Source organism: Chiloscyllium plagiosum, unplaced genomic scaffold, assembly GCF_037043375.1.
Source record: "Chiloscyllium plagiosum isolate Xiang-an unplaced genomic scaffold, Cpla_swu_hap1 HiC_scaffold_48, whole genome shotgun sequence".
Classification (NCBI taxonomy): Eukaryota; Metazoa; Chordata; class Chondrichthyes; order Orectolobiformes; family Hemiscylliidae; genus Chiloscyllium; species Chiloscyllium plagiosum.
Window position 1 is genome coordinate 3137556 of NW_028270186.1, and position 24497 is coordinate 3162052.

Sequence of the window (24497 nt, forward strand, 5' to 3'; positions counted from 1 at the left end):
CTGAGGGACCACATGGCTGTCTTTTGGGTCTCAAGGAACTTGTGGTATCATGTTGAGGAGAGCTCAGTGATTCTTCCCAGATCACTAGCCAGGATTTTAACCATCAAGAAAAAAAAACAAAAGAACTAAAAATACTAGAAGTATGAAGCAAAAGTAGAGATTGCTGGAAAATCTCAGCAGGTCTGGCAACATCTGTGGAGAGAAATTAGAGTTAACATTTTGGATCCAATGACCTGGGTCCACTTCTGAAGAAAGGTTGTAGCATCATAGAGTCATAGTGATGGACAGCACAGAAACAAACCCTTTGGTCCAACTCATCCACGTCGACCAGATATCCCAAACTAATCCAATCCTATTTGCCAGCAGTTGGCCCATACCCTTCTAAGCTCTTCCGATTCATTTACCCATCCAGATGACTTTTAAATGTTAAATGTACCAGCCTCCACCATTTCCTCTGGCATCTCATTCCATACATGCACCATCCTCTGCGCGAAAAAGTTACCCCTTACGTCCCTTTTAAATCTTTCCCCTCTCACCCTAAATCTGTGCCCTCTACTTCTGGACTTCCCCCAGCCCAGGGAAAAGAACCTTGCCCGTTTACCCTATTCATGCCCATTCTTATTTTATAAACCTGTACAAGGTCACCCCTCAGGGAAAACAGCCCCAGCCTATTCAGCCTCTCCCTATAGCTCAAATCCTCCAACCCTGGCAACATCCTTGTAAATCTTTTCTGAACCCTTTCAAGTTTCACAACATCTTTCTGATAGGAAGGAGACCAGAATTGCACACAGTATTTTAAGAGTAGCCAAACCATTGTCATGTACAGCTGCAACATGACCTCCCAACTCCTATACTCAATGTTCTGTCCAATAAAGGAAAGCATACTAAACGTCTTCTTCACTATCCACTCTACCTGCAACTCCACTTTCAAGGAACTATGAACCTGTACTCCAAGGTCTCTTTGACACGCCCCAGGACCTTACCATTAAGTGTATAAGTCCTGCACTGATTTGCCTTTCCAAAATGCAGCACCTCACTTGAATCTAAATTAAACTCCATCTGCTACTCCTCAGCCCATTGGCCCATCTGATCAAGATCCCCGTTGTACCCTGAGGTAGTCTTCCTCGCTGCCCACTAGACATCCAATTTTGGTGTCATCCGCAAACTTACTGACTGTACTTCCTATGGTCACATCCAAATCATTTGTATAAATGACAAAAAAGCAGTGGATCCAGCACTGGTCACTGTGGCACACCCCTGATCACAGGCCTGCAGTCTGAAAAGCATCACCACACTCGGTCTTCTACTACCAAGCCAATTTTGTACCTAATTGGCAAGCTCTCCCTGAATTCCATGTGATCTAACTTCAATAATTAGTCTCCCATGTGGAACCTTGTCTAAAGTCCATGTAGACAACATCTATCTACCATTCTGCCCTCATCAGTCTTTTTGGTTGCTTATTCAAAAAAACTTCATCAAATTTGTGAACCACAATTTTTCTACGCACAAAGCCATGATTACTATCCTTTATCAGTGTACATGCCTCTCCAAATGTATGTAAGTCCTATGTTTCAGAATCCCTTCCAACAATTTATCCACTATTAATGTTCGACTCTCCAGACTGTTTTCTGCTCATGACCATGTTGTTATTTTTGGGACCTGCTTTGTGATGGTTAACTGACCCATTCTCTTGGTTACAACTGTGAATTATACTTCAAAAGCTCTTCATAGACTGCGAAGCAGTTTGGGATGCATGAAGGTCATGAAAGGTGTTAATGAGATTTTGCTGACCTTCATTCTCCATCAGGTTCTGATCTTTTTATCCTTCAGTATCCCCTGCATTCTTTGCATAAGTCCAGCTCATTTCAGCAGTTCTGAGTTTGGTTAAAGAAAACTATTAGCCCATGAGTAACTGCAGACAGATTTTTTTGCATGAAAATGAAAACAAAGCAGCTAGACCACGAGGAAATGAGCTGTGCCCCTACACATTTCACTAATGACACTTGAAGTATAAAGCATTCTGTCTTCACATAAAGTCGGTCTTGAAATGCTGTGTAATGGAAAGCACTTTGACAAGTGCAAGCTAAACTCAATACTTTATTACTAGATTAATTTACATCACTCCGGTGCACATAAATGTGATTCCATTGATTACAAATGTATTTTTCCATCATTTTTTGCAGTTGAAGCTGTTTTATCTTTTAATTTGATGCATAATTAATCTTTTGAGATCTCTTAAACTTTGCATTAATTTTCAAATTTTTCCAATATTTTATCATTAGTTTTAAATGATTTTCATTTCAAACCAACACTTGTTAAGATTACCAAAATCAAATTGCCTCCTCATTCTAATGAAGGAAATAACACCGATAATACAATGACATATTAAAATTCTATCACGCAAGTTGGAAAAGAGAGGGTTTTTCCTTCTCCTAAATAGGTGAGCAGGAGATTAATTAACTCCAGGGTGCCTTTGATTCTGAGATTTTCTGTCAATGGTAGATATATAATTGGAAGCAAAGGGATGTGTATTTTAAAGCAGAGAGTTTGACCCAATCTGCCAGGAGTAGGAGCACTCAGGCAAGGGCAATTTGGGGAATAAATTATTTCTTGCAGCTAAATATTTACGTGTCAGGTCCAAGTCTTGATGCTAAGTACATGAATTAAAAGCTTCTTCTTAAAAATTGATGTGTTTCACCGTTCATATCTGTTGGATATTTGATTTGCCTCAAAGCATTATAGAAGGTGACATCAGGTTTCTCGGTCTGTAGAAGCTTTATTTTCAGAATTGTACCCAAAGCTTTAAAATGTCAACACTCTGCTTCAGTTTTTCACATCCCTCTGTCTGTTTACTTATCTCAGACTCAACACCCTGGCTTAAGCAGTCAACCACAATGAGCATAGGCTCTAAAACACAGTGCAGTTCAATATGACAATGATAACTTGGTGGGAAATTGCATCCATTCATGAGCTCTCCAGGCTCAATAATGAGCAAGAAAGAATTCCTGATATAACTTGTCTGAACGTTTGTTCCTGGTGAGCCTTCAGTGACTGCTGCTGGAGGTATGTAAATGTAGACTAAATGAAGGCAAATGTGATTTTAACTTCAGTGATCTGACAGAGAAATGGGTATGAAACATGGTTCACTGGGCAGCAGTCTGTTCTCCAAATTAGAAGGCTATGGGTTTGAGTTGCAATCCAGAGATCTGACTAATCAGAGTTCTTACGACAAGAGTGCTACCAAAGGAGAGGCAAACTACCAGAGAGGCCACCTTTGGGGGGAAATTTTAAATTGAGACCCTATCTTCCTTCTGAAGTGGTTGGAAAAGATTTAGCAGCACCACTTTGTATAAGAGCGGGGGCCAAGAGCTGATATGTAAGATGATGTTTGTCCCCAGTCAACTAAAATAGATTATCTGTTGAAACTTTATTGCTGGAACAGCACAGCAGGTCAGGCAGCATCCAGGGAACAGGAGATTCGACGTTTCGGGCACAGGCCCTTCTTCAGGAATGAGCAGAGAGTGTTCAGCAGGAGAAGATAAAAGGTAGGGAGGAGGGGCGTTGGAAATGTGATAGGTGGAAAGAGGTCAAGGTGAGGGTGATAGGTCGGAGTAGGGTGGAGGCGGAGAGGTCAAGAAGAAGACTGCAGGTCAGGAAGGCGGTGCCGGGCTGGAGGGATTCGGCTGAGACAAGGTGGGGGGAGGGGGGATGAAGAAACTGGTGAAGTCCAAGTTCATCCCCTGCGGTTGGAGGGTTCCCAGTCGGAAGATAAGACGCTCCTCCTCCGACCGTCGGGTTGTTGTGGTTTGGCGGTGGATGAGTCCAATGACCTGCATATCCTTTATCCTTCGTTCCCACACGATCTCGGGTCAATGAATTCAATACACGGAGTGACATCGAACAATTCTTCCGCCGCCTTCGCCTCCGTGCCTTCTTCTTCAATCAAGACTCTCGCCCACCCTCTGACGACCCCTTCTCCCACCTCCAACACACCCCGTCCACCTGGACACCCCGTGCTGGCCTCCTACCTGCCCTCGACCTCTTCATAGCAAACTGCCGCCGCGATATTAACCGCTACCTGAACTCCCACACCCCTCCCACCCACTCCAACCTCTCACCCTCGGAACACGCAGCCCTCCACTCCCTCCGTTCCAACCCCAACCTCACCATCAAACCAGCTGACAAGGGAGGCTTGGTAGTAGTTTGGCGCACCGACCTCTACACCGCTGAGGCCAAACGCCAGCTCGCAGATACCTCCTCCTACTGTCCCCTTGACCATGACCCCACCCCCCACCACCAAACCATCATCTCCCAGACCATCCATAACCTAATCACCTCAGGGGACCTCCCAACCACCGCCTCCAACCTCATAGTCCCACAACCCCGCACCGCCCGTTTCTACCTCCTGCCCAAAATCCACAAACCCGACTGCCCCGGACGACCCATCGTCTCAGCCTGCTCCTGCCCAACCGAACTCATCTCGGCATACCTCGACACGGTCCTGTCCCCATTAGTCCAAGAACTCCCCACCTACGTTCGTGACACCACCCACGCCCTCCACCTCCTCCAGGATTTCCGCTTCCCCGGTCCCCAACGCCTCATCTTCACCATGGACATCCAGTCCCTGTACACCTCCATCCCCCATCACGAAGGACTCAAAGCACTCCGCTTCTTCCTTTCCCGCCGTACCACCCAGTACCCTTCCACCGACACCCTCCTTCGACTGACCGAACTGGTCCTCACCCTGAACAACTTTTCTTTCCAATCCTCCCACTTTCTCCAAACAAAAGGAGTAGCCATGGGCACCCGCATGGGCCCCAGCTATGCCTGCCTCTTCGTAGGGTATGTGGAACAATCCATCTTCCGCAACTACACTGGCCCCACCCCCCATCTTTTCCTTCGCTACATTGATGACTGTATCAGCGCTACCTCGTGCTCCCACGAGGAGGTTGAACAGTTCATCCACTACACTAACACCTTCCACCCCAACCTCAAATTCACCTGGACAGTCTCGGACTCCTCCCTCCCCTTCCTAGACCTTTCTGTTTCTATCTCAGGCGACCGAATCAACACGGACATCTACTACAAACCAACCGACTCCCACAGCTACCTGGACTACACCTCCTCCCATCCTGCCCCCTGTAAAAACGCCATCCCATTCTCCCAATTCCTTCGTCTCCGCCGCATCTGCTTCCAGGAGGACCAGTTCAAAATACGTACAACACAGATGTCCTCCTTCTTCAAGGACCGCAATTTCCCCCCCGACGTGGTCGACGGTGCCCTCCACCGCATCTCCTCCACTTCCCGCTCCTCCGCCCTTGAGCCCCGCCCCTCCAACCGCCACCAGGACAGAACCCCACTGGTCCTCACCTACCACCCCACCAATCTCCATGTACAGCGCATCATCCGCCGTCACTTCCGCCACCTCCAAACAGACCCCAGCACCAAGGATATATTTCCCTCCCCTCCCCTATCAGCTTTCCGTAGAGACCACTCCCTCCGCGACTCCCTTGTCAGATCCACACCCCCCACCGACCCAACCTCCACTCCCGGCACCTTCCCTTGCAACCGCAGGAGGTGCAACACTTGCGCCCACACCTCCCCCCTCACTTCTCTCCAAGGCCCCAAAGGAAACTTCCATATCCGCCACAGATTCACCTGCACCTCCACCCACATCATCTACTGCATCCGCTGCAGCCGGTGTGGCCTCCTCTATATTGGGGAGACAGGCCGCCTACTTGCGGAGCGATTCAGAGAGCACCTCTGGGCCACCCGGACGAACCAACCCAACCAACCTGTAGCACAGCATTTCAACTCCCCCTCCCACTCCACCGAGGATATGCAGGTCATTGGACTCATCCACCGCCAAACCACAACAACCCGATGGTCGGAGGAGGAGCGTCTTATCTTCCGACTGGGAACCCTCCAACCGCAGGGGATGAACTTGGACTTCACCAGTTTCTTCATCCCCCCTCCCCCCACCTTGTCTCAGCCGGATCCCTCCAGCCCGGCACCGCCTTCCTGACCTGCAGTCTTCTTCTTGACCTCTCCGCCTCCATCCTACTCCGACCTATCACCCTCACCTTGACCTCTTTCCACCTATCACATTTCCAACGCCCCTCCTCCAAGTCCCTCCTCCCTACCTTTTATCTTCTCCTGCTGAACACTCTCTGCTCATTCCTGAAGAAGGGCCTGTGCCCGAAACGTCGAATCTCCTGTTCCCTGGATGCTGCCTGACCTGCTGTGCTGTTCCAGCAATAAAGTTTCAACTTTGATCTCCAGCATCTGCAGACCTCACTTTCTCCTCTAAAATAGATTATCTGCCCATTATCATATTGCTGTCTGGGGAGCTCACTGTGCAAAAATAGGCTGCAGCATGTCCTCCATTTCAGAAGGGGAGGAGCTGGTGTTGCACTGGGGTGAACAAATCTGCCTTACTGTCTTATTTTGACACTATCAACTTGATAAGTTGTTCTGATTTCTCTATGTCGGATAGTTTGGACACTTATTTGTTACTTTGGCTCAATCCTCAGTAAGTTACTCTTAAACCTGCTATGTTATTCCATCCATTTGGTTTGTCTCCATCACCATCCTGTCTTTAATTTTTTGTCACTGTCTATCTGCCTCAATTAATCGAATGAAAGGTCATCCCTTCACTTACTAGTCAGCAGTTGACACTTTACTCACACCCTCTGTGCTGTTGATCACCTGCAGAGACTTATTTTTCAGCCTGCTGACACTCCGCTCACACCATTCCTATGATGGTTTGATGTCTCTGCTGTTAAATTCTGTGTCTGTTGTCTTCACTTCACCTGATGAAAGAGCAATGCTCTGAAAGGTTGTGATTTCACATAAACCTAGTTAAAAATCACACAGCACCAGGTCATAGCCCAACAAGTTTAATTGGAAGCATGAGCTGTTCCTTCATTAGGTGCTTACCGGCATCTCCAAATCATCACATATATACCTGCTGGACTATAATTCGGTGTCATGTGACTTCTGACTCATTTCAGATGTGATGACATTTTAAAGGTAATCAATTGGCTGAAAACCACTCGGATGTCCATTGGTCTTCAAAATTGCAATATAAATGCATCTCTCTCTTTGACAATCAGTTTTTGACTCCTACTGCAGAAAGACTGACTGAGTGAGAGAGATAGTATAATCAAGAATTTATAATCCCAAAGTACAGCACTAGATGGTCCAACAGCCACATCATAAGAAGAACTGACTGGGTGGGCACACTGACCTGCGCAGAGTGGACAATTTAAGGAATAATAGCCCCAAGACTTCAAAAGTGTAGCTGTGAGAAAAGATTGGATAGTCTCACATTGTCTTTCTGAGAACAACGAGGTTTGTTGGTGTGACTTAACTGAGGTGTACAAAATGAGAGTCAGGAGGTGAGTTACTCATTACGGTATTCCTTGCCTCCAACCATCTCTTGTTGCTACAATATGTTCATGGTGAGTCCAGTTCAATGTCTGGTCAATGGTACCCCGGGACTTGGAGAGTGGGGATTCGGTGATTGTAACACCATTGAATGTCAAGGATGGTGGCTAGATTCTCTCTTATTAGAGATAGTCATGACCTGGCATTTGTGAAGTGCAGATATAACTTGCTGCTCTTCAGTCCAGTTTATTCAGTTTTGGTGGTGAGGTGAGATCGAAACATAGAAGCATAGAAAATAGAAGCACGAGTCGCTCATTCGGCCCTTTCACTCTTCTCTGTCATTCAACATGATTATGGCAGATCATCCAGGTCAGTACACTGTTCCTGCTTTGTCCCAATATTCTTTAATCCCTTTAACATGAAGAACTGTATCTCGCTCCCTCTTGAAAATATTCAATGTTTTGGCCTTACGGCAGAAATCAATTGCAATTTAGTTATGAAATTACTTAGGTGGGTTTTAAGTCTGAATGTTGCAAATCAGACAATATGATTTCCGGAAAGAAACTCATTTGTTTGAATATTTTCAACTTGTAGCTCAACTGTGCAACAATTCTCTCAGATTTGAGGAAGTAGTTGAAATATTCATGCCTTTCTCTCGTCCACCCTTTTACCGACCTCTTTCCTCTGCTTGGGCATTTTGTGATATCACTTTCAGACAACTTGCAATAAGCAACATTCCATTACAACTTAACTCGCTCTTTAAGCTACACCTCACAAAAATTTATTTCACATCATTACAGACAAATATTTGCAGGTTTATTAATTGCTAAGAATTATTTTGAAAACATATTAACCATGCAATTAGTTAATCACCCTTGAGCAAATCCTGGCAAGGCACTCCAGTTTACATAAACACTTAAATGTTTGAGTTGATTATTGAATTCTGAGCTCTCAACCTCAGTACATCCCAAAGTGCTTGAGGTGATTTTGAAATTGTTTTCACTGTCATACTGGAGGAAGCTCAGCATTCAATTTTCAGGCAATGAGATCCCACACACAACCCTGGAAAATTGATGAGGTACTCTGAATGAGATGCTGATGTCAGAATAAATATTGGACATGACACCAAGGAGACGTCCCTGTTCTCCGATCGTGGCTTGGTGATTTCTTTAATACCGACCTGCAGATGGAGGGCTCCTTTAATGTTCCATCAAGAAGAAAACACCTCTGTCAGCGTCATGCTCCCTCATAACTCATTGTCCAGAATGAGTTCAGGAACCAACAGGCTTCTGTCTCAGAGGCAGGAATGCCAGCTTTTGTGATGGGGGAGTCATTTTGAAGGGGTTAATGTTCATGTTCCATTGGCTCCATCCATTCTACTGATATCATACACAGTCTGTGTGTGGAAATATGGCATTTTACCCCAGCTTTCAAAAGGAATTCTGATAGAGTCACCAGACTCAAAACTTTCTCCCCACAGATGCTGACAGACCTGCTGAATTTCAGTGGCAATTTCTGTTTTTGTTTCAGAAGGAAGAGATGTATCTGGTTTAATTCCCAAAGGTCTTCATAATTCTGCATGATAAGATGTAACTGCATTGACTGCCATTCTTGTTATCTCTGCAAAGGGTGTGTTCTGCAGATATTTAACAGTGGTGTATCCTCTTCCACTGATGGTTAAATAGATCCAAGACAAAGCAGAGATAAAGGAGGATAAAGCCTCACACCGTATCACATAGTGGCAGAGGTAGCAAATATCACAAGTGTCAAGGCTGGTTATCTGGGAAAATGCCACATTACCACTGAGCCATGGGTATTAAAAACAATTATCCTCTAATGGCAGTTAATGGCAAGAATTCAGGAAACAAAAAAAAACTGGCATCGAGAAAATGGTGATAACTGCAGTTTGGACAGTACATGAAACAAACTCAAACTGCCCACCCTCTTCTTGCATACTTTGACACCTTCTGTTTTAAGAAATATATCTTTGGCCTCATCAAGGTTAGGAATAATTGTTTTGAGGAATGGATTATCTGTCAGCATTAAGAATTCCCATGACAAGTGAAAGTAAGAGCAGGTTCTTCAGCACAAGAACATACAACGATAGAGATTAGACTCTTTTCTTATCTTGCACTCCTTTCATTCTCATCATTTGAGGATTACAGAGCTTTAGTATGTGTGATTGCTGAGCACATCATGATGATTCCCAACCAGCTGAAAGCACTGTTTCCAAGCAAGAGAAGCTAGACCAAATGTTGGAGCTTTGAAGTGTTGATCGATAGTTTTGTTTGATTTGGGAAGAGGAACTTTGTCCATGTGTTTCCTCAGGAGATCAAGCAGCTTTGGAAAGCAGTAAAAGAATCGGTTCTCGTCAACATGGACTCACTAAAGAGATATCACGCTTAACAAATCATCTGGAATTTTTTGAGGATGTGAACAATGCAATCGTGAAACCTGTGTATCTAGACTGCCAAAAGGCTTTTGACAAAGTTTCACACAACAGATTAGTAAGGAAAATTAAAGCTCATGGTATCGGAGGTAATGTATTGTCATGGATACAGAACTGGTTGGCAGACAGGAAGCAGAGCACTGGAAAAAATGGGGTTTGTTCAGAGTGGCAGGCAGTGACGAATGGGATGCCACAGGGTTCAATGCTGGGACCTCAGCTGTTCACAATATACATGAGTGATTCCGACAAAGGAATTGAGTGCATTATCTCCAAATTTGCAAATGACAGTAAACTGGGTGGCAGTGTATGCTGTGAGGAGGATGCTAAGAGTCTGCAGTGATTTGGACAGACCAGATGAGTGGGCAGGTTGTTGGCAAATGCAGTATAATGTGGCTAAATGTGAGGTCATCCACTTTGGTGGCAAAAACAGGAAGGCAGATCATTATCTGAATGATGCAGTTTCGGACAAGGTGAGGTGCAACGAGACCATGGTGGAATAGTCACTGAAGGTTGGCATGCAGGTACAGCAGGCAGTGAGGAAAGTTAATGTGATGGTCTCTTTCACAGCGAGAGGATTTGAGTATCAGAGTAAGGATGTCTTGCTGCAGCTGTACATGGTCTTGGTGAGGCCACATGTTGAGTACTGTGTGAAGTTTTGGCCTCCTAATCTGAGGAAGGATGTTCTTGTTAATGAGAGAGTCCAGCAAAGGTTCACCATACTGATTCCTGGGATGGCAGGACTGACATATGAAGAAAGACTGGATTGACTGGGCTTTGTACTTCAGGCGGATCTCATAGAAACATAAGTCCTGATGGGACTAGACAGGCTTGATGTGGGTAGAATATTCCTGATGTTAGGAAAATCCAAAACTCAGGGTCACAGTCTAAGAATATGGGGTAAGTCATTCAGGACTGGATGAAGAAGAACTTCTTCACTCAGGGAGTTGTGAACCTGTGGAATTCTCTCCCACAGGAAGCAGTTGGGGCTGGTTCATTGGATATATTCAGTAGGGAGTTGGATTAGATTAGATTAGATTAGATTACAGATTAGATTACAGAGTGGAAACAGGCCCTTCGGCCCAACAAGTCCACACCGACCCGCCGAAGCGAAACCCACCCATACCCCTACATTTACCCCTCACCTAACACTACAGGCAATTTAGTATGGCAAATCCACCTGACCCTGCACATCTTTGGATGGTGGGAGGAAACTGGAGCACCCGGAGGAAACCCACGCAGACACGGGGAGAACGTGCAAACTCCACACAGTTAGTCGCCTGAGGCGGGAATTGAACCCGGGTCTCTGGCGCTGTGAGGCAGCAGTGCTAACCACTGTGCCACCGTGCCGCCCAAATTTGGATGTGGTCCATGCAGCTAAAGGAATCAAGGGGTATGGGGAGAAAGCAGGGGTGGGATACTCAGATTGCATGATCAGCCATGCAATCAAATTCAATGGTGGTGGAGGTTAGAAGGGCTGAATGGCCTACTCTTAACACTGTCAGAAGAAGGTCAATATTCCACTCCACCAGCGTAAGTGCCACCAATTTGTCTCCAATACCTCACACTCACTATTTCTGCTACAATAATCACATTCCAATGAGACACATGCACTACCACTCTCGTGTTTGCATGCAATATCTTTCCTCACTCACTGCCACTTATCACAACCTGAAATACTGTTATGAAGTTGAACGTGTGTACTGACCCTTGAAGAGAGAGAGAGAATGCTGTTCTGAACTGAGAGCTTGCAAGTATCTGTGTATATGACGAGATGGCAGTCCCAGAGTATCCTGAAAAATTGAAAATATGTAACATTTGGTTGTAAAATGAATACCTAAGTTTTGATTGCCAATTCAAATTTAACCAATCAGTTTAAATTTGGTCGGCACAACATCGTGGGCTGAAGGGCCTGTTCTGTGCTGTACTGTTCTATGTTCTAAAATTATGCTCCAGGATACTAAATCCCAATCGAGTTTGAATTTAATGTTTTACCAACATTAAACCAACGAGATGATCTGCTGTTAGGGGTATAAAAATGCAGACGTTTCGAAAATTGGTCACAGAGAAATTGCCATAGAGAGAAACTCCCAGAGAGCTAATTGCCCATCCAACATTTTGCTCTCAAAGAAATTAGAATCATAGAATCCCTACAGTGAAGAAGCAAGCCATTTGTCCCAACATGTCCACATTAACCATCCAAAGAGTAACCCACCCAGACCCATTCCCTATTGCTTTACATTTCCCGTGACTAATGCACCAAACTTCATATCCCTGAATGCTGAGGGCGGCTCAGTGGTTAGCACTGCAGCCTCACAGCACCTGGGTCCCAGGTTCAACCCCAGTCTTGGGTGACTGTCTGTGTAGAGTTGGCACATTCTCCCCATGTCTGTGTGGGTTTGCTCCGGTTTCCTCCCACAGTCCAAAGATGTGCAGGTCAGGGTGAATTGGCCACGCTAAATTGCCTGTAGTGTTAGGTGCAATAGTCAGAGGGAAATGGGTCTGGATGTGTTACTAGGTGTGGACCAGTTGGGCCGAAGGGCCTGTTTCCATGCTGTCTGGAATCTAATCTAATCTAAATTCGCTTGGCCAATTCACCTAACCTGCACAGCTTTGGACTGTGGGAGGAAACCGGAGCAAACCCGCACAGACATGGGGAGAATGTGCCAACTCTACACAGACAGTCACCCAAGGCTGGAATCAAACCCAGGTCTCTGGCACTACGAGGCAGTAGTGCTAGCCACTGAGCCAAGTTAGAAAACCTTCACCGTCCATGGTACCTTTTCATGTGAAACACACTCACAGTAAAAAGAAAGAAGACGACCCAGGGAGATCCGTAGCTGGAAGAGTGAAGACATAGAAGAAGACAGAGACTATGTGCTTTTGAAATTAAGTTGATGTAATTTTAAGAAGTGTTGAATTGGAACAGCATATTGTTACAGAGTTGGAGGCAGATAGTAAGCAGTGAAGAGAAAGGGAGGCTTAGAGTTGTGAATAATTTTTCTTTAGTGATTGCTTTTAGAATCAAAAAATAAATTGATGTTGTTTTCTTTAAATGCTGGAATTTGGGAGTTCTGTCACTCATATGTTTACAGATTATGAGACGAGGCAAGCTTTTCTAGGTGTTTGGTTTAATTAACAGAAGGGTTCACCTCAGTGTCAACACTAATAATCCTTAATGCTCTCTGCACTGCCTACTCATTCTGTCAGGAGACCTCCCCACCTGCACTAACAGCAGTAACTGGGCCACCCACTTTCAGCTCCCATAATACCTGCCTTTCTTTCTCATTTATGAGGTAAGCAGATCCCAACAGTGCAAAAATCATCAAGATGGGTGGTCGGCTTTCCCATATTCGATTCGTCAAACCTTATGTGGAGAGTATCTGATTGATTGATGACTGTTTCACAAGCTGAAAATGTGTTGCTGGAAAAGCGCAGCAGGTCAGGCAGCATCCAGGGAACAGGAGAATCGCGTTTCGGGCATAAGCCCTTCTTCAGGAAACAGGAAGCCCTTCTTCAGGAATCCTTATGCCCGAAACGTCGATTCTCCTGTTCCCTGGATGCTGCCTGACCTGCTGCGCTTTTCCAGCAACACATTTTCAGCTCTGATCTCCAGAATCTGCAGACCTCACTTTCTCCTCAAAGACTGTTTCACAAGCCCCAGACCAGGTATCAGAGACTGACCTTGGCTCACTGTGCAGGGACCCTTAAGGGGTGACTGTCCTGGTTAACTGAGGCCTGCTGACAACTGAGACAGGTTTCTTGCCTTTGTGTCTGGACTAAGTGAAGTAGCGAGAGAGAAGTAATATGAGCCTGGTATCACTGGCTGAGGGAATCAAAGCTGCCAAAGGCAAGGCAAAGGGTTACTAAATGAAGATAAAGAAAAGATGTGGAGAGGCTTTGGGAGGGAATTTAGGCAGATGAAGCCTAGGCAACCAAGAGATGGGAGTGTGGAATTTGAAAACAAACACATCAACCGTGATGTTTTTGGATGGTGGGACAGGCTTAAAGGGCTGAATGGCCTATTTCTACTCCTAATTTCTTTACTGAGAGCAATCGCAGAGCAAAGTAAGTGTCATCTCATTTGAAGTATGATTCATGGATTCATGGAAGAAAGACTGACTAGGGAAATTGTGCAAGGCACAAAGTTATGGAAAAGGAGCTGGGTAAGAAAGGGTGGCGAATCAAGGCTCAATGAATTGAACATCAGGTGGCAAATTAGCAGACCAGACCCCCAGGGCCAATTGGCCAAGCTCTACTTCTCCATTCCAACATCACTGTATCGTGACGGAGAAAAAAAGGATTGGGTGTTCTCAGTTCAGTCTGAGGAACCTAGAGAGGGGGTTGAAATTACTATTCAGTTCCCATGCCATTTAACATACACAGGTAGCTAGGGGAGAAGGTTGGTGTAGGGCAGTAACTTCATTGTGCTGATTCTTGACAGATCATTGAATCCCTATAGTGTGGAATCAGGTCATTTGTCCCATTAAGTCCACACTGACCTTTTGAACAACTTCCCACCTAGATGTCCACCCCACCCCCAACCCCCAGCCTATCCCTGTCACCTTGCATTTCCCATGGCTAATCAACTTTGTCTGTAGGTCCCTGGATACTATTAGCAATTTAGCATAGCCAATCCACCCTAACCTGTGGGAGGAAACTGGAGCACCTAGAGGAATCCTTCGCAGACAAAGGGAGAACGTGCAGACTCCACATAGATAGTCACCCGAGGCTGGAAATGAGCCTGGGGCCCTGACACTGACAGGCAGCAGTGCTAATCACTGAACCACCGAGCAATCCTTATGACAGTAGTGTCTCTGAAAGATGCTTCAGCAATTTCCAAAGAATACAAAAGAACAGAGGCTAGATTCCCAATTACTTCACAATGGGTTTGATATGAAATTTCCAACAAATAATAGAACTGGAACAACACAAACAGACTTGAACCTCATGACTCAGCTTGATTAGAGGTCTAGAGTGGCAACAGGAGTGAATATCTGAAGGGTTTGATTGTGTTGCAGAGAACAGTGAAGAAGAGCTTTTTGCATAAACAACACATATCAAAAGAAACCTTTGCTTTCGCGCAGACTCCTGCAGTGCAGTGTGAAGGAAATGGAAATTTCAAACTTTGGAATTCTTTTCAATGTAGTGACCCACATAGGGGAGTTTGAGAAGAAAAATGACATGTTGCGTTTGCACTTAATACACTGCAGTACCCACTCAATTCTCAAAATCTCTCTGTTCCCATTAATATTTATTATAATGCTCGTACAACAACTTGCATTCATGTAGCCTTGAACGCAGTAAATCCTTTGAAGAAACCTAAATGAGAGGAATGTTATCTATCAAAACTTGGAATTGAGCCACAGAAGAAATATTAGGACAAGTGGCCAATGGCAAAGTGGAAAACAATGTTAGTTCTTCTAGAAGAGGAGAAAGATTCCTCGAGGTTTAAGGAATGATTTGGAAATGTTCATCCTCACCCGAGTTAATGATGATATGCTGCAAACAGCGAGTCCACTGCCCAGACTGTGATCTCCCATTTCGTTCAAAGCATATTGGATCGGCCTCTTCTGACACCTGACTTGTCTAAGTCCAAGTCAGAACTGAATGTTGCCTTCACACAGAGCCAGAGTCAGAGGCATTGTGGACAGTGAGGGGGCCAGTTCAATGAGTAGCCTGAACAGGGATTGTGGATTCTGCCAAAGGTTAGTTGCAGGCTAAATGTCATTGTGTTACACAGGTAGAATGTGTAGACATTAAGCTGACAATTGCACACAGAGTTCAGTGAATCTTAACCATTAGTTATGAGGCAAATTTCAGTGTTCTCTATTTTTTTCCTAAATAACATGACAATTTTGGTGAGTTTCATTAGTGGTGGAAGAAAAGTTCCTCTACATCCTGGTTTCCACCCCAGCAAATCCTCCTCACCTTCAGGCTTTCTGTGAATCATTGTCCCATGCTTAATATTCCCCCACCTTTCACATGAAAAATTTCCCAGTTTGGGTTTCTCCTCTTCCCTTCTCTCCACATCCAACCCTCTCTTTCTCTCGTCCTCTCTGGACCCCTCCTGGGTTTTGAAACTTCTCACATAGCAGTTGAAGTTGAGAACTTGCAAACAGATGCTTGACTTCAAAGGGCTTGACCTGGCAGTAACATTCACGGACATAAATAGTGAAGTTCCAGGAGTACATTCAACTGCATTTAGAAATATAAATATTAGGATCCATTTCACCAGTTCAGTTGTTCTCACATCAAATATGTAATTCTAATAACTGATGTAGGCTCACTGCACTTAATTGGTTATGCCGAGGTATAAACTCAGAGCAAAATAAACAACGCATGAAGTAAGGTGGTTCACTGCAGCCTCACAGTGCCAGGGACCTGGGTTTCATTCCCACCTCGGGTGACTGTCTGTGTGGAGTTTGCATGTTCTCCCCAAATCTGCATGGGTTTCCTCCGGATGCTCCACTTTCCTTGCACAATCCAAATGTGAATTGGCCATGCTAAAATTGCACATAGTGTTAGGTGCATTAGTCAGGGGTAAATATACCGTAGGGGCGTGGGTCTGGGTCGGTTACTCTTCGGCGGGTCGGTGTGGACTTGTTGGGCTGAAGGGCCTGTTTCCATACTGTAGATAATCTAATCTAATCAAACCTAGTGGGAAAATAAGTATTAGAGCAGATATCTTATATTTTGATTTATTGTCACGTGTACCTCAGTACAGTGAAAAGCTTTGTTTGCAAGAAATATAGGCAGATCATAGCAAATAAAGACATACAGTTAATAGGGTGCTCAGACAGAGTGAGGCATACAGGTTACACTGCACAGGACATATACAAAGTCAGATCAACATCAGTAAGATCAACATTATTTGAAATTGGAGAGTCTAATAACAGAAGGGAAGAAAGAGTTCTTGTAGTTGCTGGTGCATGTATTCAAGCTTCTGTATTTTCTGCCTAACAGAAGAGGCTGTGGGAGAGCGTTACCGGGGTGGGAAAGATCTTTGATGATGTTGGGACCCTTTCCGTCGCAGCAAAAAGTGTAAATGGAGACTATAGATGGAAGGTTGGTTTCCGTGCTGGTCTGGGTTCCCCTGTCCTTACCCCTATCCCACACGTCAGGCCTTGTTGTCTCATTGTCTGTTATTATACACAACCCATTGTTAGTGTGTAACAGTACCCACCAATAGCTATTCACCCTCCTAGAATAATTGTTATCCACTCCTTTGCCTATCCAACTGCTCTCCTCTCTCTTGGGGCTCTATCCCCACCTATTGTTACTCAGTATCCCCTACACTCCCATCCAATGCTCTGCATGAAAACCAACATTTTCCTCACCACCGTCATTTTTGAGGACGGGTCACTCGAAACGTTAACTTTAATTTCTCTCCACAGATAATACCTAACCTGCGGAGCTTTTCCAGCAATTTCTGTTTTTTTTATTGTCATTGCTATATTGCTTTGAGGTAAATCAAATCTCAAAACATAGACTACAAATGTAACAAAAAATATATGGCAAATGCACAAAAGTCAGCAGGGAGAGGGGCCTGTCCAAAACAATGCAACACTCCCTCACTGAAATATCAGCATTGATTACATTCTTACATTCTGGAGTCAGACACAAATTGACAACTTTCTGCCTTAGAGCTAAGGACACTGCTGGATGATTGAAGCTGATTTCAATGATTCATTGGTTTGAGCATTAAAATTTGGAGACAGTCACTTACCATGAGGAAGTGCAGAATCCCATTCTCAATTACAAAACTAACTGGAGACAGAGTGGGGTCTTTGAGGAAGTCTGCAAGAGGAACTTTGTATGTTTGTGGTGAGACATTGATGCCTGCCTTGTGTGACGTTGGATTTTAAGCAGAATAAATCCATTTCCTCTCTCATTTCATTCTTTGTCAGTTTCATGACAATGGACAATCAGTTAAAGAATGGAAATGCAAAGATGATGTCCCCAAACTGTCCAACAGTCCCAAGTTTCAGCGTGGACTCTCTAATCCAGTAAACCACATGCATTCTCTCAGGTGCAGTGCAGAATTGTCGTCCTGTAAATTGCAATGTGGAAGACAAAAACATAAAAGCTAATACATTCTCTGAAGTTCAGTTACCAAAGAACATCTAGGTTAGGATAAGGATTCAAATTTTCATGGAAAACCAATTTGACAATTGAGTTTGGAAACATTTTTAAGGTTGGATATTCACTGGCATTGTTCATTCACCCATTGATTGGGAATAAATTCAAACCTCTCTCTTGCTCCCTCAAGGTGGCCTTGGAGTTGAGTGCAATCGACTACCACATGATCCAGGACATTCCTTCCTCTATTTTGACTGAATGCTTGCCTCTGACTTCATATCAGGTACAACATCCTCAGAAAACCTTTGATTTGAACTGGTGTTTGTGATTTGTTCTTGTGGAGCACACATGCCGAGTGTTCACTGACAAAGCTGAATGTTGGACCTCAGTATTTTTGAAATGTTTCCATCAGTCAGCCTGAATGATAATGTCATAAACTTGATTGCTTCGAGAGAATTGCTTTCATGTTTGCCAGTTAATTAGTTGTACATGGTTTAAGCTTATGCATAATAGAACACATGATGGGCACATATGATACTTCTGTGATACACTGGAGAGATAAGTGCAAGATGAACTGTTTTCAATGACTGAAGGGTCAGTAAACATAGATTAAGATTCTTGGCACAAGCCAGGGATTGAGCTGAGGTAGATTTGGTTTTATTAAAGCAGAGAGTATGTGTGCTTTAGTTTGCCAATTTACAAAAAGAGAGTTGGTTCTTTTCTTCAAAAGGAACAATTTGTAGGGAATTGATGAAAAGGAGTGAGCAGGACTGTGAGATTGCTGTTTCACGCTCCATCCAGGCACGATGAACTGAATGGCTGTGTGATTCTGGACTCACATTGCAGTCTTCAGTTTACATACCCAAGCGTTGTTTTATTCACCTCTTATTGATACTTGCCAGCTTTCATGTGAAAGATTTCATGTCTGCATTCTTTGTAATTGCTGCACAGCTTCTTTTTAACACAGGTTACAATGAAAGTCACTGTCCTGGAGTTTCATTTCTCCCATTTGCATATGTTATTTGGGAACAATGTGACAGGAAAGATTTTAAACCAGAAAGCATCAAATGCAACTTTGAATTCCACAATCTATCACAGAAAGAGTTGCTCTGGGCGTGATGAATGACTTTTCTGATTCAATACATGGACTGGAAACACAACAGAACCATAATGTAACAATTCTAAAAATATATAAAGATGTTTGTCATCGAAGAAGCGGACACCTTTTAAAGTGTTTCCAGTCTGGAGTATGACTGACCAATACGGGTCGTGATGTTACAGTCTACACCCCTTGGATTGAGGAAATTCACACCAAGTCCCATGTTGATGCTTCTCAACCTTGATGAAGTTTTGAAAGCCAAATGGAATTCAGAAGAAATCACAAGCACACAATGTGTCAAAGATCTGACACAGCTTCCATTTTTCTTCAAAGCTCATAGGAACAGCATGGTGGCTCAATGGTTAGCACTGCTGCCTCAGAATACCTGGGTCCCGGGATGGATTTCAGCCTTGGGCTATGTCTGGGTGGGTTTTCGCCGGGTGATCTGGTTTCCTCCCACAGTCCAAAGATATGTAGGTTAGGTGGACTGGCCGTGCTAAATTGTCCTGCAGTGTCCAGGCATGTGCAGCTTCAGTAGATTTCGCCATGGTAAATGTGGGGCTACATGGGATATGGTGGCGGGGTGGGGTGGGTCTGAGTGGGATGCTGTTTGGGCAGTCGGTCCAGACTCGATGGGTCAAATGGTGTCTATCCACACTGTAGCGATTCTATGATTTTCTTCTATGATAAGCAACCTTGAATCTCATCTGCACAAACCTGGCTGATGACAGGAAATGGCAATCCCTAAATACTTGAATGTAAAATTATAATTGGTGACTATAGTAAACTATAATTGAAAAGTGTCTCCTGAAAGAAAGAGGAACCGCACTTCTGCTCATATCGCTGATGACATCAATCAACACACACTGTGTGAAAAGGAAGAGAGCTGATTGAACAAGATTTCACACTGAGGTTCGATTACATAGCAAATGAAAGGCAGTTAAGGACAGAAAGGTTTGTTCATCTCTCCTGATTCTGCTTGTGGTCTGCCACTTCTTTCATCCCAGTTCCCTGACTTCTTTCTGAACTGGTTGATATTGTCACTTTTCAAAGTACTGCCAGGCTTCAAACTTAATTAGACTTGGCCGATTGATGAGGCTCTGGAATGCCATTCCAATCGGCCTTTCAGCCTGATTTTTCACACTGAAGACACTTCTTAAAAGTTCACCTCTCTCTCCAATTTTCTGGTCATTTAATCTGGGAGTTCCCTATGTGCCTCAATGTCATACTTGGTTTTATAATGTCCCTGTGAAGTGTTTTGGGATTTCCTGACACTGAAATCCCAACATAAATGGAAGCATTGTGTCAAGTAACATTTAGTGCAAAACTTGCTGTGTTCCAACAACCTTTTTAAACAATGCTAAAAAGAGAGACAAGGTTGAAAATTTCTGTCTTGAACTCATTAGGGACTGCTTTCATCACCCGGAAGATGCAAAGTTTTCACTTTGTGGTCTATCTTCAGCAGTGTTAAAAAAAAATCACACCACACAGAAATTATGCTTTTGTTATTCAGGGACTCGAAGGAGTAGGTTGGCAGAGAATTGACAGAAGGAGGGATCATCTTAAATAGAATTGGTTGTAGTTGATGACAAAAATGATCATTTACTTTCAGGAAAAATTGGCAATGCTGATGAAAACCAGTTGGACTATAACCTGATCTTGTGTGATTTTTGACTTTGTCCATCCCAGTCCAACATCAGTCTCTCCACATTCAGCAGTGTTGAAATACCGCGCTGACAAGCAATTATTTGTCAAACCCTTCTACAGAAAAAAATCTTCTCGTCTTCTTCTTTAGATGCTTCTTGCACCAGCCCCAAAATAAAAGTGGAAAGCATTAGAAATATTCAGCAGATCTGGCAGCATGAGAAACAGAGTGAACATTTCAGATCTGTGACTTCCCATTAAACGTGCAAAGGTCTTGAGAAAGTGTAACGGGGAATGGAGGGTGAGAGGAAAGATCAGAAAGCCCTTAGCTGATGCCTGCTGGGTAATTTCTTGCTGGGGCTACTGCCATGCCCTAAGCATACAGCTCATGGATTGTATCTGTAACTGGAGGGTGGGAATCATTTCTGGCAATGATGGAGCTCTAGACGAACCTACAGCCAGTAGTAATCCAGGAATTAACTCATTGTCATTGCTTAAAGTCTTTTGCCATCAGCATTGCCAATTTTTCCTGAAAGTAAATGATCATTCTTGTCATCAACTGCAACCAATTTTATTTAAGATGGTCCCTCCTTCTGTCAATTCTCTGCCTACCCACTCCTTCGAGGCTCTCCAAGACCTTCGAGCCTGACATTTTGAGGCTTCTAAGTGTTGTAGTTTTATTGTGTTTACCAGTCAACATTTCCCAAGGCAATTTTGATATCATCCTTTGTTTGAAAATCAGAGATTTTAACACATAATGCTCAATATTATTCTGCTCAAAGTTTGTGAGGCTGTGTTCCTTGGAACACGGAATGTCTAATTGCTGTTAAGTAAGCACAAATTCAGGTCACTTACTGTTTCCAAAGGGCTGGCTAAAGTACTGCTCAATCCTGGCTTCAGGTCAGAAACATTAAGGAACTGTCTTTTCTCTCAGTTGCAGCAATGTGGCACGGTGGCTCAGTGGTTAGCACTGCTGCCTCAGCTTGGGTCCCAGGTTCAAATCCAGCCTCCATTACTCTCTGTGTGGAGTTTGCACATTCTCCCTGTATCTGTGTGGGTTTCCTCCTCCACTCCAAAACGATGTGCAGGTCAGGTGAATTGGCTATGTGAGGTTGCCCAGAGTGTTAGATCAATTAGTCAGAGGGAAATGGGTCTTGGTGGGTTACTCTTTGGAGGGTCGGTGTGGACTGGTTGGGCCTGTTTCCACACTGTAGGGAATCTAATCTAATGTGTTAATCAAGAAGTTACATGGGACGCATAGTAGTGTTGAATAGCATTGCTCAGATGAAGAATCTTATTCTTCTTGCAGCAGTGCTTGTGGTGTGCAGCTAAATATTAATATCTCAATTTTATTACTACCTTAATAAATCAGAAGAAAAGTTATACTTGAGCTCCCATAGCATCATATGCAGAGATTCAACACCAAATTCTGACCTACAGTTGAATTGGAATTAATTATATATGTTTGCTAATACTAAGAATCCAATGAGGATCACTGACTGTGCATATGCACATGCATGAACAATGTTGATACAAATTTTAAAAATTAAAATTAAAATTTTATTTTGTTTCACACTTTTTCTCTCCTTCCCAATATTCTCTTTCATTAAAATAGTTTTCTGCTGAGCTATTTTTAAAGTATTTGTCACTATTTGTTTAAATATACTTCGGAGATGTTGCTGCTGTAGCACATGCTCCTGGGTGTCAGCAAGAGTGGCCTTAATTATAATGACATAAAGGTAAAAGATAAAGTTGGCATGGTCTGATCTGTCCATTCAGCTACTCTGCCATGTGAGAGACAGAGAGATGACTGGTGGTGGTTTAGCCTGAGGGTCACCACACCTCAGATGAGGGGAGAGATTGGGAAGGAGAATCTTTCATGGTAACTTCAGCTAATGCAGGAATTGAGCCCACACTACTGGCATCATTCTGCATTGCAAAGCAGCCACCCAGCCAAATGATTTACCAACCTTTTATAAGAAGGCATGCAGAGTTAATTTTAGATTTTGAAGGCATCAAGGAGGATGGGGAGAAAGGGCGAATATTGCACTGAGATAAAGAATCAGCTGTGATTATATTGCAAGATGAAGCAGGCTTGAATGGCCAAATGTCTTCCATCTTCTACTTTATATGTTTCACATTCACATTCATCAAACAAATGCTGCCTATGAAGAGTTTATATATACATTTATGATGCAAATTGTGAATGTTGACTTGCAATGCAATAATTAAATGGACAGAAAAATCCACAATGGAAGTGTGCACCAGCTATGCTGTGAAACAGCACCACTATTCATGCAATGTCAGCACATTTCCCAGATGGAGAAAATCATAAGACATATGCACCATTAAGAACCAGATCACTGAGCCAAGACCAGGAGATCCCCTGGCTTTGACCTCCCTTGAGGACAAGTCACCTATTGTTTTCATCTTTAAAGGGTTGTGGGCTTTGTAAGTTGGCCAAAATTGATTGCCCATTCCAAAATGAAATGAATGACTTGCTACACTGTTCAGTGGGCAGTGAGAAGCCCAGGACATTACTATAGGTCTGGAGTCACAGGTAGGCATGACCAGTTAACAACGACAGATTGCTTTTCTTCAAGGACATTAATAAATTCGATGGGTTTTTAATGACAATTGATGATAGTGTCATAATCAGCATCCCTGAGATTAGCTTTCAATTCCAGAATTTATTGATTGACTTTAAATTCTCAACAGCTGCTGTGGTGTAATTTGAACCTAGGTCCTCACATCATTAGCCTGGCCCTCGAGATTCATTGTCCATTACAATGACCACAATACCACCATCAGTCCACTCCATAACTCTACCCTCTAGAAGGACAGGGGCAGCTGATACATGGGAATACCTCCCCCTGCAAGTTCCCCTCCAAGCCACTCTCCATCCTGACTTGGAAATACATCACCGTTCCTTCACTGTCGACGGATCATAATCATGGAACTCCCTCCCATATGACATTGTAGATCCATCTACAGTACGTGGACTGCAGCAGTTCAAGAAGGCAGCTCAACACCACTTCCTCAAGGGAAACTGGAGATGAGCAGTAAGCACAAGCACTGCCAGTGATGCCCAAAGTCTGTGAACGATTTTGTAAAAAGTGGAACATTGGGCAACTACAACAATGGGAGGAGAAAGTGAGGTCTGCAGATGCTGGAGATCAGAGCTGAAAATGTGTTGCTGGAAAAGCGCAGCAGGTCAGGCAGCATCCAAGGAGCAGGAGAATCAACGTTTCGGGCATAAGCCCTTCTTCAGGAATGAGGAAAGTGTGTCCAGCAGGCTAAGATAAAAGGTAGGGAGGAGGGACTTGGGGGGAGGGGCTTTGGAAATGCGATAGATGGAGGGAGGTCAAGGTGAGGGTGATAGGCCGGAGTGGAGTGGGGGTGGGGACGGAGAGGTCAGGAAGAAGATTGCAGGTTAGGAAGGTGGTGCTGAGTTCAAGGGAGTTGACTGAGACAAGGTGTGGGGAAGGGGAAATGAGGAAACTGGAGAAATCTGAGTTCATCCCTTGTGGTTGGAGGGTTCCCAGGTGGAAGATGAGGCGCTCTTCCTCCAACCGTCGTGTTGCTATGGTCTGACGATGGAGGAATCCAAGGACCTGCATGTCCTTGGTGGAGTGGGAGGGGAGTTGAAGTGTTGAGCCACGGGGTGGTTGGGTTGGTTGGTCCGGGTGTCCCAGAGGTGTTCTCTGAAACGTTCCACAAGTAGGCGGCCTGTCTCCCCAATATAGAGGAGGCCACATCGGGTGCAGCGGATGCAATAAATGATGTGTGTGGAGGTGCAGGTGAATTTGTGGCGGATATGGAAGGATCCCTTGGGGC